The 12693-nt window shown below is 45.9% G+C and overlaps 1 protein-coding gene across 1 annotated transcript in view; it reads left to right on the plus strand.

Moving 5' to 3' along the window:
• LOC311236465 (polyubiquitin-like) overlaps positions 1 to 12693 on the plus strand; it is a gene marked incomplete at its 5' end in the record, with an annotated part of 130013 nt that overhangs the window by 74565 nt on the left and 42755 nt on the right. The window lies entirely within an intron of this gene.

Here is a 12693-nt window from a genome sequence, read left to right on the forward strand (position 1 = left end):
TCTCCAAAATCTAATCTAAACACCCGTTGCGTTGGTATTGCGTAGCAGTGATTGGTTGGTAGTGAATGGGGGCGGGGCTGTCATAGAATAATATTGGTCCGACTCCCGCAGCGAGGAATACCATCCGCCATTGTTGTAGCCAGCAAGCTATGCTATCAATATTAGCTAAATAATTAGTGTCATAACTGGCCTTTTTCTGAAAACCCAAGCACATATTGTTCCATAGCATACGCCTTCAGTTGATCATGACAAATCCTCTCTTACCTTGACGATTAAAAAGCCTCCATAATTTAGTAAATAAAGCTGTAGCCAGCCAGCTAGCATTGGTGCTATTCAAAATGCTATCCACATTAGCTACATAGCTAACCAACTAAATACAATGGTATCCTGAGGTAATGTTAAATACAACGTTTGCTAGTCGAAATGACTGGACACACACAGGGACATGTTAAACATCAATCAATTAATTTATTCCAACAGGTAGTTTGAGCTGCATGTGAGCCGGTCTTTCTCTCCTCTCCATTGGAAACTAATGAAGTTACGTTAAAAAGCACAGAACCGGCTGACAAAAGTTAAGCTGCTAGCAACAGACACTATAATACTTCAAAATAAAAGAGCGACGACTAAAAGCACCGTAAATACGTTTATTTTGTACATTATCTAACGTTAACACGAACCTAAACTAACTTTAGATTCGTTTAGGTTCGTGTAACGTTAGATATTGTAAAAAATAAACGTATTTACGGTGCTTTTAGACTCGCTCTTTTATTTTGAAACCCCCCGCCCGGAAGTAAAAATGATGCTTATTTTTCTGCTTGTTATCAATGGGTTGGTTGAGAAGGGAAGCGTCATCTATCTAGGGAACCTAGCTACGTACGGGGTACAATGTTACATAGGCTGCATGTTGATTTTGCAGAAGCATAAAGGTAGAGTGTCTGCAACACCCTTGCTTTGTCGATGTTGTGGTGCAGTTGCTTTGAAGTTGCTGTAGCATGTAGAGGCCTTTAGGCACTCTTTCGAAGTTGGTTAAGGTTAGAGTTTGTCTTAGAGCCTGGCGATAGAACGCCAGGTAGTTTGCAGGCTGTTCGACGCGGAAATGGGCAAAGACACAGCTCGTCACGCGATTGGGCAACAGTGGCCAATCAGAGAGCGTCTGCCAGAAATGCGGCTACGGAAAGTATAGACGCGCGCAGGTGTGTGTGGCTCATGGCTCAAAGGAAGCTGTCAATCAACTCAGTACAGCTGACCTGGCAATGACCTCTCATGGAGTTAACCCTTCATCGCCCCTCTGTGTAGCAGTACTGAGTTGATTGACAGCTCCCTCTGAGTAGTAGAGACTTGCGGGTTGTTCCATTGTACTCAGTAGGGATATCCTCTTTCATTGGTCGATGTTGACCACTCCCCCGAGCCTTAGACCACGCCCCATTAGGCCACACCCCCTTTATGTATCTTTTGAACTGTTTGTCGTAGAGACTTGCGGGTTGTGCCATTGTACTCAGTAGGGATATTCTCTTTCATCGGTCTATGTTGACGACGCCCATAGTTTGGCTCCTCCCCCTTTGTGTATCTTTTGAACCGTTTGTCGTAGAGACTTGCGGGTTGTGCCATTGTACTCAGTAGGGATATCCTCTTTCATCGGTCTATGTTGACCACACCCATAGTTTGGCTCCTCCCCATTTCTGTATCTTTTGAACCGTTTGTCGTAGAGACTTGCGGGTTGTGCCATTGTACTCAGTAGGGATATCCTCTTTCATCGGTCTATGTTGACCACGCCCATAGTTTGGCTCCTCCCCCTTTGAGTATCTTTTGAACCGTTTGTCATAGAGACTTGCAGGTTGTGCCATTGTACTCAGTAGGGATATCCGCTTTAATCGGTCTATGTTGACCATGCCCATAGTTTGGCTCCTCCCCCTTTGTGTATCTTTTGAACCGTTTGTCGTAGAGACTTGCGGGTTGTGCCATTGTACTCAGTAGGGATATCCTCTTTCATCGGTCTATGTTGACCACGCCCATACTTTGGCTCCTCCCCATTTGTGTATCTTTTGAACCGTTTGTCGTAGAGACTTGCGGGTTGTGCCATTGTACTCAGTAGGGATATCCTCTTTAATCGGTCTATGTTGACTACGCCCATAGTTTGGCTCCTCCCCCTTTGTGTATCTTTTGAACCGTTTGTCGTAGAGACTTGCGGGTTGTGCAATTGTACTCAGTAGGGATATCCTCTTTCATCGGTCTATGTTGACCATCCCCATAGTTTGGCTCCTCCCCCTTTGTGTATCTTTTGAACTGTTTGTCATAGAGACTTGCGGGTTGTGCCATTGTACTCAGTAGGGATGTTCTCTTTCATTGGTCTATGTTGACCATGCCCATAGTTTGGCTCCTCCCCCTTTTTGTATCTTTTGAACCATTTGTCATAGAGACTCACGAGAGACCCTCTCCCGTTGGTCGGCGGTGCACAGGCGTCACCGACACTTTCACAATTTTCCCCGCGCGGAATTGTCTAGTTTCCTATTGTTTTCCATAATTCTTTCATGTCAAACTCCAGTATTCATTCAAAACTCCAAACAAGCTAGCTTTCCCTGTAGTCTGAGTCCACACACACACACACACACACACACACACACACACACACACACACACACACACACACACACACACACACACACACACACACACACACACACACACACACACACACACACACACACACACACACACACACACACACACAAACGCACCCACGCACGCACATCTTCTTGTCTGACTCTGAAGAAGAGTTTTTCCATAATGTTGGTGTGTTCCTTTAAAACAGTAGCTAACCCTGACTTCTACACATACAACAGTGTCATTAAAACAGTACCTGTGCTGGAACCAGGAACCAGGAGGAAGAGCAGCAGGATTGGGTTCATCTCTGTGTCCAGCGACCAGTCAGCTACTGTAATAATAATAATAATAACTTCATTTTATATAGCGCCTCTGTGTGTAACACATGTGATCTGAAGAGTCTATGTGAGGCTAGCAGCTGGTATTCTGTGTGTAACACATGTGATCTGAAGAGTCTATGTGAGGCTAGCAGCTCTGTGTGTAACACATGTAATCTGAAGAGTCTATGTGAGGGTAGCAGCTCTGTGTGTAACACATGTGATCTGAAGAGTCTATGTGAGGGTAGCAGCTCTGTGTGTAACACATGTGATCTGAAGAGTCTATGTGAGGGTAGCAGCTCTGTGTGTAACACATGTGATCTGAAGAGTCTATGTGAGGGTAGCAGCTCTGTGTGTAACACATGTGATCTGAAGAGTCTATGTGAGGCTAGCAGCTCTGTGTAACACATGTGATCTGAAGAGTCTATGTGAGTGTAACAGCTGTGTGTAACACATGTGATCTGAAGAGTCTATGTGAGGCTAGCAGCTCTGTGTAACACATGTGATCTGAAGAGTCTATGTGAGTGTAACAGCTGTGTGTAACACATGTGATCTGAAGAGTCTATGTGAGGCTAGCAGCTCTGTGTGTAACACATGTGATCTGAAGAGTCTATGTGAGGCTAGCAGCTGGTGTTCTGTGTGTAACACATGTGATCTGAAGAGTCTATGTGAGGCTAGCAGCTCTGTGTGTAACACATGTGATCTGAAGAGTCTATGTGAGGTAGCAGCTCTGTGTGTAACACATGTGATCTGAAGAGTCTATGTGAGGGTAGCAGATTCAGATTCAGATTCAGAGTTTTTATTTGCCACATGGAAGCAATACAATCATACAGTTTTCATACAAAATCATAAATACAGTTCTACCATGGGCAAAAGGAGCAGGAAGAAGAATAAATCTTATGGTTACCTGGCTGCCCCCTATTCTTAAACTAAACAAGTATCAGTATCAGTTTCATTTGTTCATTTCAAACCATACAACCTATACAATACAAGACAAACACAAAACAACACTACAACCACCACAAAACAATAAACAGCAACAACAGACACCACCCATGGTCCGAAAAGTGGGATGGAAGAAGCCAAGCCTGTGAACTTCCATTCCCTACACCCCGGCCATCACCCGCTACACACACAACATGTAACACAGCTCCGCTTCCCACATCCCCCGACATCTCAACAAGACAAACATGAGTCTGACCAGTCATTACATATTTTATATACATACTCCTTTTAATGCCAAACATCATGTTCACCCTCCTCCTTATACCTTTCCAATATTCCTTTTTTTTTTTACTTTCTTTTAAACTGGTATATGTTTTTACTCAATTTAACCTCCTCATCCAATCTTACTCCACAAACAGATATACACATAGATTTTAGAGTGGTTGTTACACCCGGTTGCTGGAGTTTCTGTTTCCCTCTAAGATTATAAATCCTGGGCCCTCATTTATCAACATTGCGTACGCACAGATGTGCGTAACCCGTGCGTACAATCATTTCTAAGCAAAGTGTGGAACATCAATTTGAACGTGAACTTGACTTTGTGCGTATATCTACGCACAGCTCGGAGCATGCGTAGCTGGCGCCCGGTGGTAGAATATATGAATTACAACGCGGAAATAAGCTTCCGTGCATTAGTTCTGTATCACACTAGCTCCCGCTCTGCGTCTGTTGCATATATCTCGCTTCAGCATATATACACTGAATAATTTCACAAATGTACCTTTAAATGCCAGCATTCATCTGGCCACACCCCCATCCGCTTACCTATATAAGCAGGGGTGGTGCCACACACTCATCTCCTTCTCAAATTTCATCACAAGCAACGTGTTGCTCATATGCCCACTTGACGTGGAGAAAAATATTGGCTGGAAAAGCAATGTTTACGAGGAGAGGAAGAACAAGGAGATACGTTGACATCATATCTTTATTTTCTCTCTCACTATTTTCGAGAAAATACGGCGATGTTGTCTTCGTCACTGGAGTGTCTGGAAGATGGTGATCATTCTAAAACCCTCCACCGGTTTTCGTATTGGGAGCACGCCGCTGCATGCTTCTCAACTGCAGTTCCTTGCTGTGTTTGTTGGGGTGAAACCTTTCAGGCCACAGCTGAACTGTAAGACGCGCCGCTGTAGTGAGGAGCGGTGGGTTTCAGGTTGGGTGAGTACTGTCGCTGGCAGGCTTCACTTGTCTGTTAGTGCTATGGGGGCTAATTGACAATGTTTATGAAAACCGGCCCCAGGCTAGGGTCCTTTGTTCAGCCACCTAGGCGACAGAAGATCTTGGTCTGAAGACCATTGTAGTTTTAACTAGTGGGCCGCGACCATTAACACTGGTGATCCCTGTGTTTTCTGGACGAGTGGATATCTCTCTGTCACCGTGTAGCCCCTTCTTTCATATCCAAATGAGAGTATTCCTTCACAAGGAGATATGTGCATAGATGTTCGATAGCGGAAGATCTATGTTCAAGTCAGCTACACAGGCCAGTTTGGTATTGTGCTGATTCCGTCGGGTGTTGGTAAAATCACCGTTGTAAAGCTGTGTTGACATCTTGTTTCTCTTTTCTCTTAAAAAGTGAGGAGGGTTTCAGAACAGCGGCCTGTCTGGGTGAGTGTTATATCATTGTGTACAAGTTCAGGTGATAGCTGCTTAGCTTACGGTTAGCCAGTCAGCTGTTAGCTGCGGCGTTAGCCTGCTGGGATCACTGCGTGGCCTACAGAGGTTGGGCCTACTGTTAGCCAGTCAGCTGTTAGATTGCTGCTATCGGACAAGTCCAGCGCGAGGTAGCTCCGGTTACTCACGCGCCGCTGTGAGCTCCCCTCTGGTCGCGTGCGCCGTTCGCTTGGCGTCTCGCGAGCAGGGGCAGTAGCGACCGACGGTTGGAGCGGCCGTTAGCTTAATGCTACTCTGTTGAACGTGCTTTGATTATAACATGTTTTATACTCTTGACTACGACGTCATCTTTGACAGGGGATGTTCGTCGATCCTGCCCTGAGCCAGGACGGCAAGGATTGCGTCAACAAAGGGGACCGTTGCGACGGGTAGAGCGGCGACGCTGCCCAGATCGAACAACACAGGATGGCTGTGTTTTCTACGGTGTCTTAAGACTGCACTTCGCTGATCTACGCTCCGGGTAGGACAAGGTTTGGCCAGACCTTATACGCGTCTTTCTGGCTTTACCTTCTATATGTTTTGTAAATAACGCTGTTTTTCCAAAAACGTGTGTTACTGCAATACATTTGGGATACGACGCGAGTTTTGTGTGAACTGTCTTGTCACTGGTAAATAGCTTCTCCGGGCAAATCGGGTTGTTGTTACAGATGTGAAAATGATCTGGTTGTTGTGTGAGAAACATCATGTGTGTTGTTATGTACCGTGTACTCACAACTAAGGGGTAACTAACCTATGAAGCTATGCTTAGTGACAAATGAGTAAAGAATTTTCTTTTCTCAGCCTGTGATGACAATGAACAGTGTGTTCACATATTAACAGGTTTTCCTGTTTTAACTGGCCGTATTAAGGGTAAAGCAGGAGGATTGTGTTTTCCCCCCGGTTCCCTGGGACTTTTTCATCCTCCTATCAGACATGTTGTTGCACTACATTGTGTCTTTTGTGTGGTAGGGATGCGATGTAACCCTTAGCTTGATTGCTGAGGTTGTGCTAAAACTGCTGGAGAAACTTTATTTTCCTAAAAGAAAAGATTGTTTGGTCGCTGTCGTGTGTGCTTAGCAAGGCCTGTGGCCGATACTAATCGAGAATTATGTATTCTCTCATTATGAAAAACGGCGTTCCTCTGTAGAGTGTTTTTGCCATTTTTTGTAGGTGATGATGGGTTGTGTGTGTCATGTGACCTACAACTGGGTTGGACTGGCCACAGAAGCACATGTGTATGTTGGACCGGGGCTCTTAGAGAGCCCTCTCTATTCTGTGTTTTTTCCATAGTAAAAATCAGATAGCAGGTTAGCTCATGCGCTGTGTGAAGCTGTCAAACGCTTCATAGAGCTGACTATGACTGTGTCATATTCTCTTTTTGTCATTACATCGTATCATGGGTGTGGGGTCGTAAAGGGGTGAACTGGTAACCTTTCCTCTCCCCCTTGTTTCTGTCGGTCAGGGGTACACCCCCTGTCCTTCAAGGTTCCTGTCACGTTGCGGTTCGGCACGTGGGGGGGTGGGGGGGGGGGAGGGAGTTTCCTGGTCCCACGGCCTGAAATATTGGGCGTGTGCACCGCAGAAATTCCCCCGCCATAGAGTACGTCACCGTGCACGTCTCTGTTGGTAGGACTTCCGTGTGCTGTTCAGGTCCATGTGATGGATCTGTTTCGGGGGGGTGGTCAGGGCTCCTCCTCACCAAGCGCCTTTTCGGGCCTTCTGTGAGTTCGGACTCCTCCTTCCATGTGAGGGAGCCTCCATCAGAGTACAGAGCCTTCCTCCTCAGATTGTCAAAGTGAGTGGACCCTCTAGAAGGTGTCCTATTCTATTGTGTATGTATTCGATTCAATTCGATTATTGAGTGTGTATGGGTTCAGTGCCTCTTCCCCGGAGAGCCCTAAAACCAATTTTTTACATGGCTCAAGGTGCAATATATTCTTTTCAATCTGTACAGCTCGCGTGGGAAGTCTCTCTGGGGATCCCCGTCTCCTTCCTATGGGAGGGTGGTGGGATGTAAAAATGTGAAAATGTTTTACCCCCGGCTGTGTAGACTGGGATACATACTGTTGGTGCTTCCTTCTTTTCTATTCAAAAAGTGTTGGAGTTAGGAAGTGTCACACCCCTCTTGTCGTTCCCCTGGGCGCCTTGGGGATTCAATGACAGGTCTAAATAGCCTGTTCATTGATGGGGGTGTGTCCCGACGCACGTATAGTGCTAGCTCGCTGTAAACAGGCGACTGACTGGCACGCCTTGGTTGCTTGAGGTTAAAACAGCGTTTTTATAAAGCAACTGAGATGGGGGTTTTTCCTCTTCCGACGACCACATCCCACGACCTGGGTTGGTTATCGACGGATTCTCGTTCATGTCTGGGGGATGATGACGGAATGGATCTGAACATATGTAGAGGGGTCTCACGCCCTTAGGGTGGGCCACCAGGCGCGGTTCGCCCGAACGTCTGGGTGGCACCTTCTTTTCATGTTAAGATCGACACGCATATCTGCCCTTTCTCCTGGAGTAGGCATGTCGGCGTGGTTAGGGCACGGGACTGGTTCTGGTCACGCTGGTCCGGATCAGTTGAACCCGTTGTCCGCCGGGGATGCAGATCTGCTGTTCTGGTACCCTGAGGGACTTGGGCTTTTTTCAGGGGGAAAAATGCCAGGTCGGTCCGGGTGTCACAGGGTTAAGCGCTATGGAGACCCTGGTTGGGTACGTTTTTTACTCAGCACTGTCGTAATGGCTTACGGCCATGCCGACCTGTACACGCTCGATCTCGTCGGATCTCGGCCGCTACACAGGTTGGTCCTGGTTAGTACTTGGTTGGGAGACCGCCTGGGAATACCAAGTACGGTGTGCTTAGGGGCTGGTTCTCCATTCTTTTTCGCTCCTCTCTCACGCATGGCGAATAGGGGCCTGTTGGGGTGGTCTTTGACCTCCTCTGGTGACCCTGTGCTTCCCGTATCGCCAGGCCCGGTCCGAAGTAATGTTTCGTCGACCCGTAGGCCTGGGTTAACCCTTTTTTGAAAACTGAAACACTTGTACTGCGGTATAGCCGGTGTATACCCGCAGGTGTGTTTTGGAGTTTTTTCTTGAGGGGTTATAGGAACAACCACCGCATTGGGTAACACCAAGGTGGTTGATTCCCAGCTGTGTTCAGCTGTCCCCTCTGGCGCCTGTCTCGTCCGCAGTCTCCAGGCTAGGGTTGATAGCCTGTTGCCTGGTTTTTCCCCGGTGCGCTGCCTGCTTCCGTTGGTTAACCTTTTTTGTGTGCTTACGGCCATGCTGACTGCCTGTTGCAGGGTCAGTGTGCCAGGCGGTGTACTATTGGGGGGACAGGGCCCGCTCGGCTGAGGGGCCTTTGTCCGAATACGCTGGCGATGTGGGGGGCGGGGCACTACGTGCCCACCTGGTGGGGTCTTGATGCTGGCATCATGGACTTCTCCGGGCCCCCGTTCCAGGGGGTCCAGTCCCTTTGGTGGGTCTGGGTCTTCCTTCGCGCTCCGCTGCTACGGCCTTGCCACGGGGTTGGGTTTGCCCTTGACCCCGTGATTCTGGGGGCAGTGACGAGGTTGTTTCCTCCGTTCGTTCCCGGGTGGCATGCGGGTTGTGCGTGTGTGTAGTCGTGGGGTCAAGCCACGGTCTGCTCACCCTGTGCGTTGAGTTGCTTGAGTGCCTCTTCGCACGGTCGGGTCCGTCGCCCTCCCGTGAAGCCACCAATAGGGGGGGTGCCCTCCATTAGGGTGGGTCGGGGGGGCTCGGCCCTCCCTGATCTGATGGCTGTGGGGGGCCTCAGCGGGGTGTATTTGTCGAGCTTCTAGCTCCCGCTCAGCTCCTATTATGCAACAGACGCAGAGCGGGAGCTAGTGTGATACAGAACGTTAGGTTATGACTATAACCAAGTTCTGTTAACACTAGTGGACGCTCTGCGTCTAGACGCCGCTGCGGCCCTTGATTTTTCATTGTGATGAAATTTGTTGGGAAGGAGATGAGTGTGTGGCACCACCCCTGCTTATATAGGTAAGCGGATGGGGGTGTGGCCAGATGAATGCTGGCATTTAAAGGTACATTTGTGAAATTATTCAGTGTATATATGCTGAAGCGAGATATATGCAACAGACGCAGAGCGTCCACTAGTGTTAACAGAACTTGGTTATATAGTCATAACCTAACGTTATTATTTTGCGCACAGACCGCAGAAACACGGGAGCGTTTTGATTATATTTAAAAGGCTTTGCCATTGTTAAACGAAACAAGTGGAATCTGTAAGCAGAATACAAGTCATATGAACACCCACAATATAGTATTCTTCCCCCTTCCTACTGTATAAGAAAGAATAAAAAACGCATTGCAACGATAACAGAGGTTATTTGTTAAGTGTGTGTATTACAAAACCCTTGCAATAAATGTGTCTTAAATGAACTCGTGTCTTTGAACTGCTGCGGTCAGGCAAGCGATACCGGAGTCTCAAGGCGAGCACAGAAAGACTCAGAAGAAGCTTCTATCCCCAGGCCATCAGGCTGCTAAACGAACAATGAACACTACACAACAACAACAACCATCAAACGCACATAGCACACACATCCACACGCACACACTCACTTTAAACAAACACACTGTAGCACCCACTCCACACACTTTATAGCACACACTCACTTTAAACAAACACACTGTAGCACCCACTCCCCACACTTTATATTTATTGATGAAGGATTGCACTACAACTCGTACACCTTACTGTAAATTGTACCTAAATTGTACCTCATCCCATTTCTGCTTTGCACTATATAGTACTGTACATTAGTACACTGCATAGTATTGTATATTATATGGTAACTCAGTTACGTCTATTCTGCATCAAACATTGTACATATGTCTATACTGAACACTGTGACCTCATTTTCTACTTCTAAATGACATGCTATACTATGTTATTTGATACTATCTTGTCTAGCACAGTCTCTGGAGCGTAACAGTAAGAAGCATTTTGTATGAAAGTATTCTGTACTTCTGTATGACAACTATTAAAGAAACTTGAAACTTGAACTTGAATGTGTGAGGATTCGCCAGTCCCTGAACCCTTTTTCCCTGTCTACTCTCCTCAGCAGCCCCCACCCTTGCAGGAACTTTTCCCTGCCTCCTACTCTCCTCAACAGCCCCCACCTTTGGACATTCTTTTACTCTTGGCGTTTTTATTGTCTCCTGTGTTGTTTAACTGTGTTCTGTCTTTAGTCTCGTTCCCTTTGTAATTATTTATTAGTTCCTTGTATGTTTGTTTACTCTGTCTAGTGTTCAGTCTTCTTGTGTAGTGACTGGGCATGGGGGCGCAGGACTTGTTGAGGTAAGGTCCAATTTTTTTTTTTACATATTGTGAAAGTACAGATTCATACCTTAAAAATAAGCCATCACTTGAACATTTTGGTGGGATATTTTTCAAGCTACATCCTATGAGTCATGGAGATATCAGTAAACGCATTCAGAGATGAATGGTCTTCGAACTTGTGGAGAGGTTCACACCTGTGATTTAATCAACTACAACCCTACCCAGAATGCATTGTATTCCATGGCCCCCCTCTCTCTGGGGACATTAACACCTTGCATCAGGCTCTTTTGTTATGGTAATGACTCTGTCTTGTGGCAAGTTGTTGTGGCAGTTGAAGTATTTGCCTTGTAAGTCTAAAAGCTAAATTACTAAATGTAAATGTATTATAAGGAAAGGTTAACCGTCTGTAGTGTGGTAGTGAAAGGGTTAACCGTCTGTAGTGTGGTAGTGAAAGGTTTGTTGGAAGCCTCACATAAGCCATGTAATGTTGGGGGTCAAGGTATTGGCTGAAGGAAAGGCTACATCAATAAGCATTTAGATGTTTAGATTTAAAGGTTAACCTTCTGTAGTGTGGCAGTGAAAGGGTTAACCTTCTGTAGCTGTGAGAGAATTGTTGAATAGATACACAAATGTTCTAGAATGTTTGATTATGACATCATACTGTGACATCACAAATGTTTTCGGGCATTCATAACATTATTTTCTATGATGAATTGAAAATGGGGGATCCTGATGTAAACAAGATGAAAGTCTTTCTCTGGTCTGCATCCCCTTAACAATTGTGTGTATTGAGCTGTACTGTATTGTACCCATTCTGCAATCTGTTAATAAAGTTTTCAATCAATCAATCAAGTTAACCTTCTGTAGTGTGGCAGTGAAAGGGTTAACCTTCTGTAGTGTGGTAGTGAAAGGTTAACCTTCTGTAGTGTGGCAGTGAAAGGGTTAACCTTCTGTAGTGTGGCAGTGAAAGGGTTAACCTTCTGTAGTGTGGTAGTGAAAGGTTAACCTTCTGTTAACTCACTAAACCTCACAAACACCAGCAAGGAAAGGCTGCATCAAAATAACTGTTTTGTTTCGTAGCTGCGTTTCTGCCACTCTTAACAGGCAAAGAGACTGTTTCCATTCCGTGAAAACCCGCCCTACTCTGCTCTGATTCGCAGACTGTGGGTGGGGGGGGAGAAACGCTGAATGTGATTGGATCAGAGTAGCCAGACAGACAGGCAGAGCAGCCAGCCGGACAGTGGAGCACTGAGAGAGAGGAAACAGCGGAGGATTTAACGAGGCGCGTTAATAAAATTTTGTTTATCTGGCTTATTGCTGCGGATTCAAGCCAAGTTGCAATAATACAGTACAGCTCAATACACACAATTGTTAATACACACAGCGCGCGTTCGTCTACAACAACAACCAACGCGTCCTATAATAATAATAACTTGTTTGTTATTTTCTTTGAGTTTCCCTATTGAATGAATTTACTTCTTATACCATTAGGTTGCAATAAATTCACTCGAATTAAATTCGTTCGCTCATCAAATTCGTGACATTCTAAATGTGTTTTAATGTTGTTTAATTTAATGACAATACACCCGCGCGGACTCGCGTTTTTTTTTAATCTTTTTTATATGGACATGACACTGCGTTTGTTGTGTTGCTATAACTTATATAACATTAAGATAAAGTGTATAAACATTGTTCTTCTCCCTGCTAAGAAAGGAGAGCGTTTGGCTGTGTGTGTTTCAACACCTCTTAAGTACCTGTTAAGCTGACAGACCCACACCGTAAATCCCCTCACCTGTAGTTTTT

The sequence above is a fragment of the Notolepis coatsorum genome, assembly GCF_963971535.1.
Source record: "Notolepis coatsorum genome assembly, chromosome: 11".
NCBI classification, from domain to species: domain Eukaryota; kingdom Metazoa; phylum Chordata; class Actinopteri; order Aulopiformes; family Paralepididae; genus Notolepis; species Notolepis coatsorum.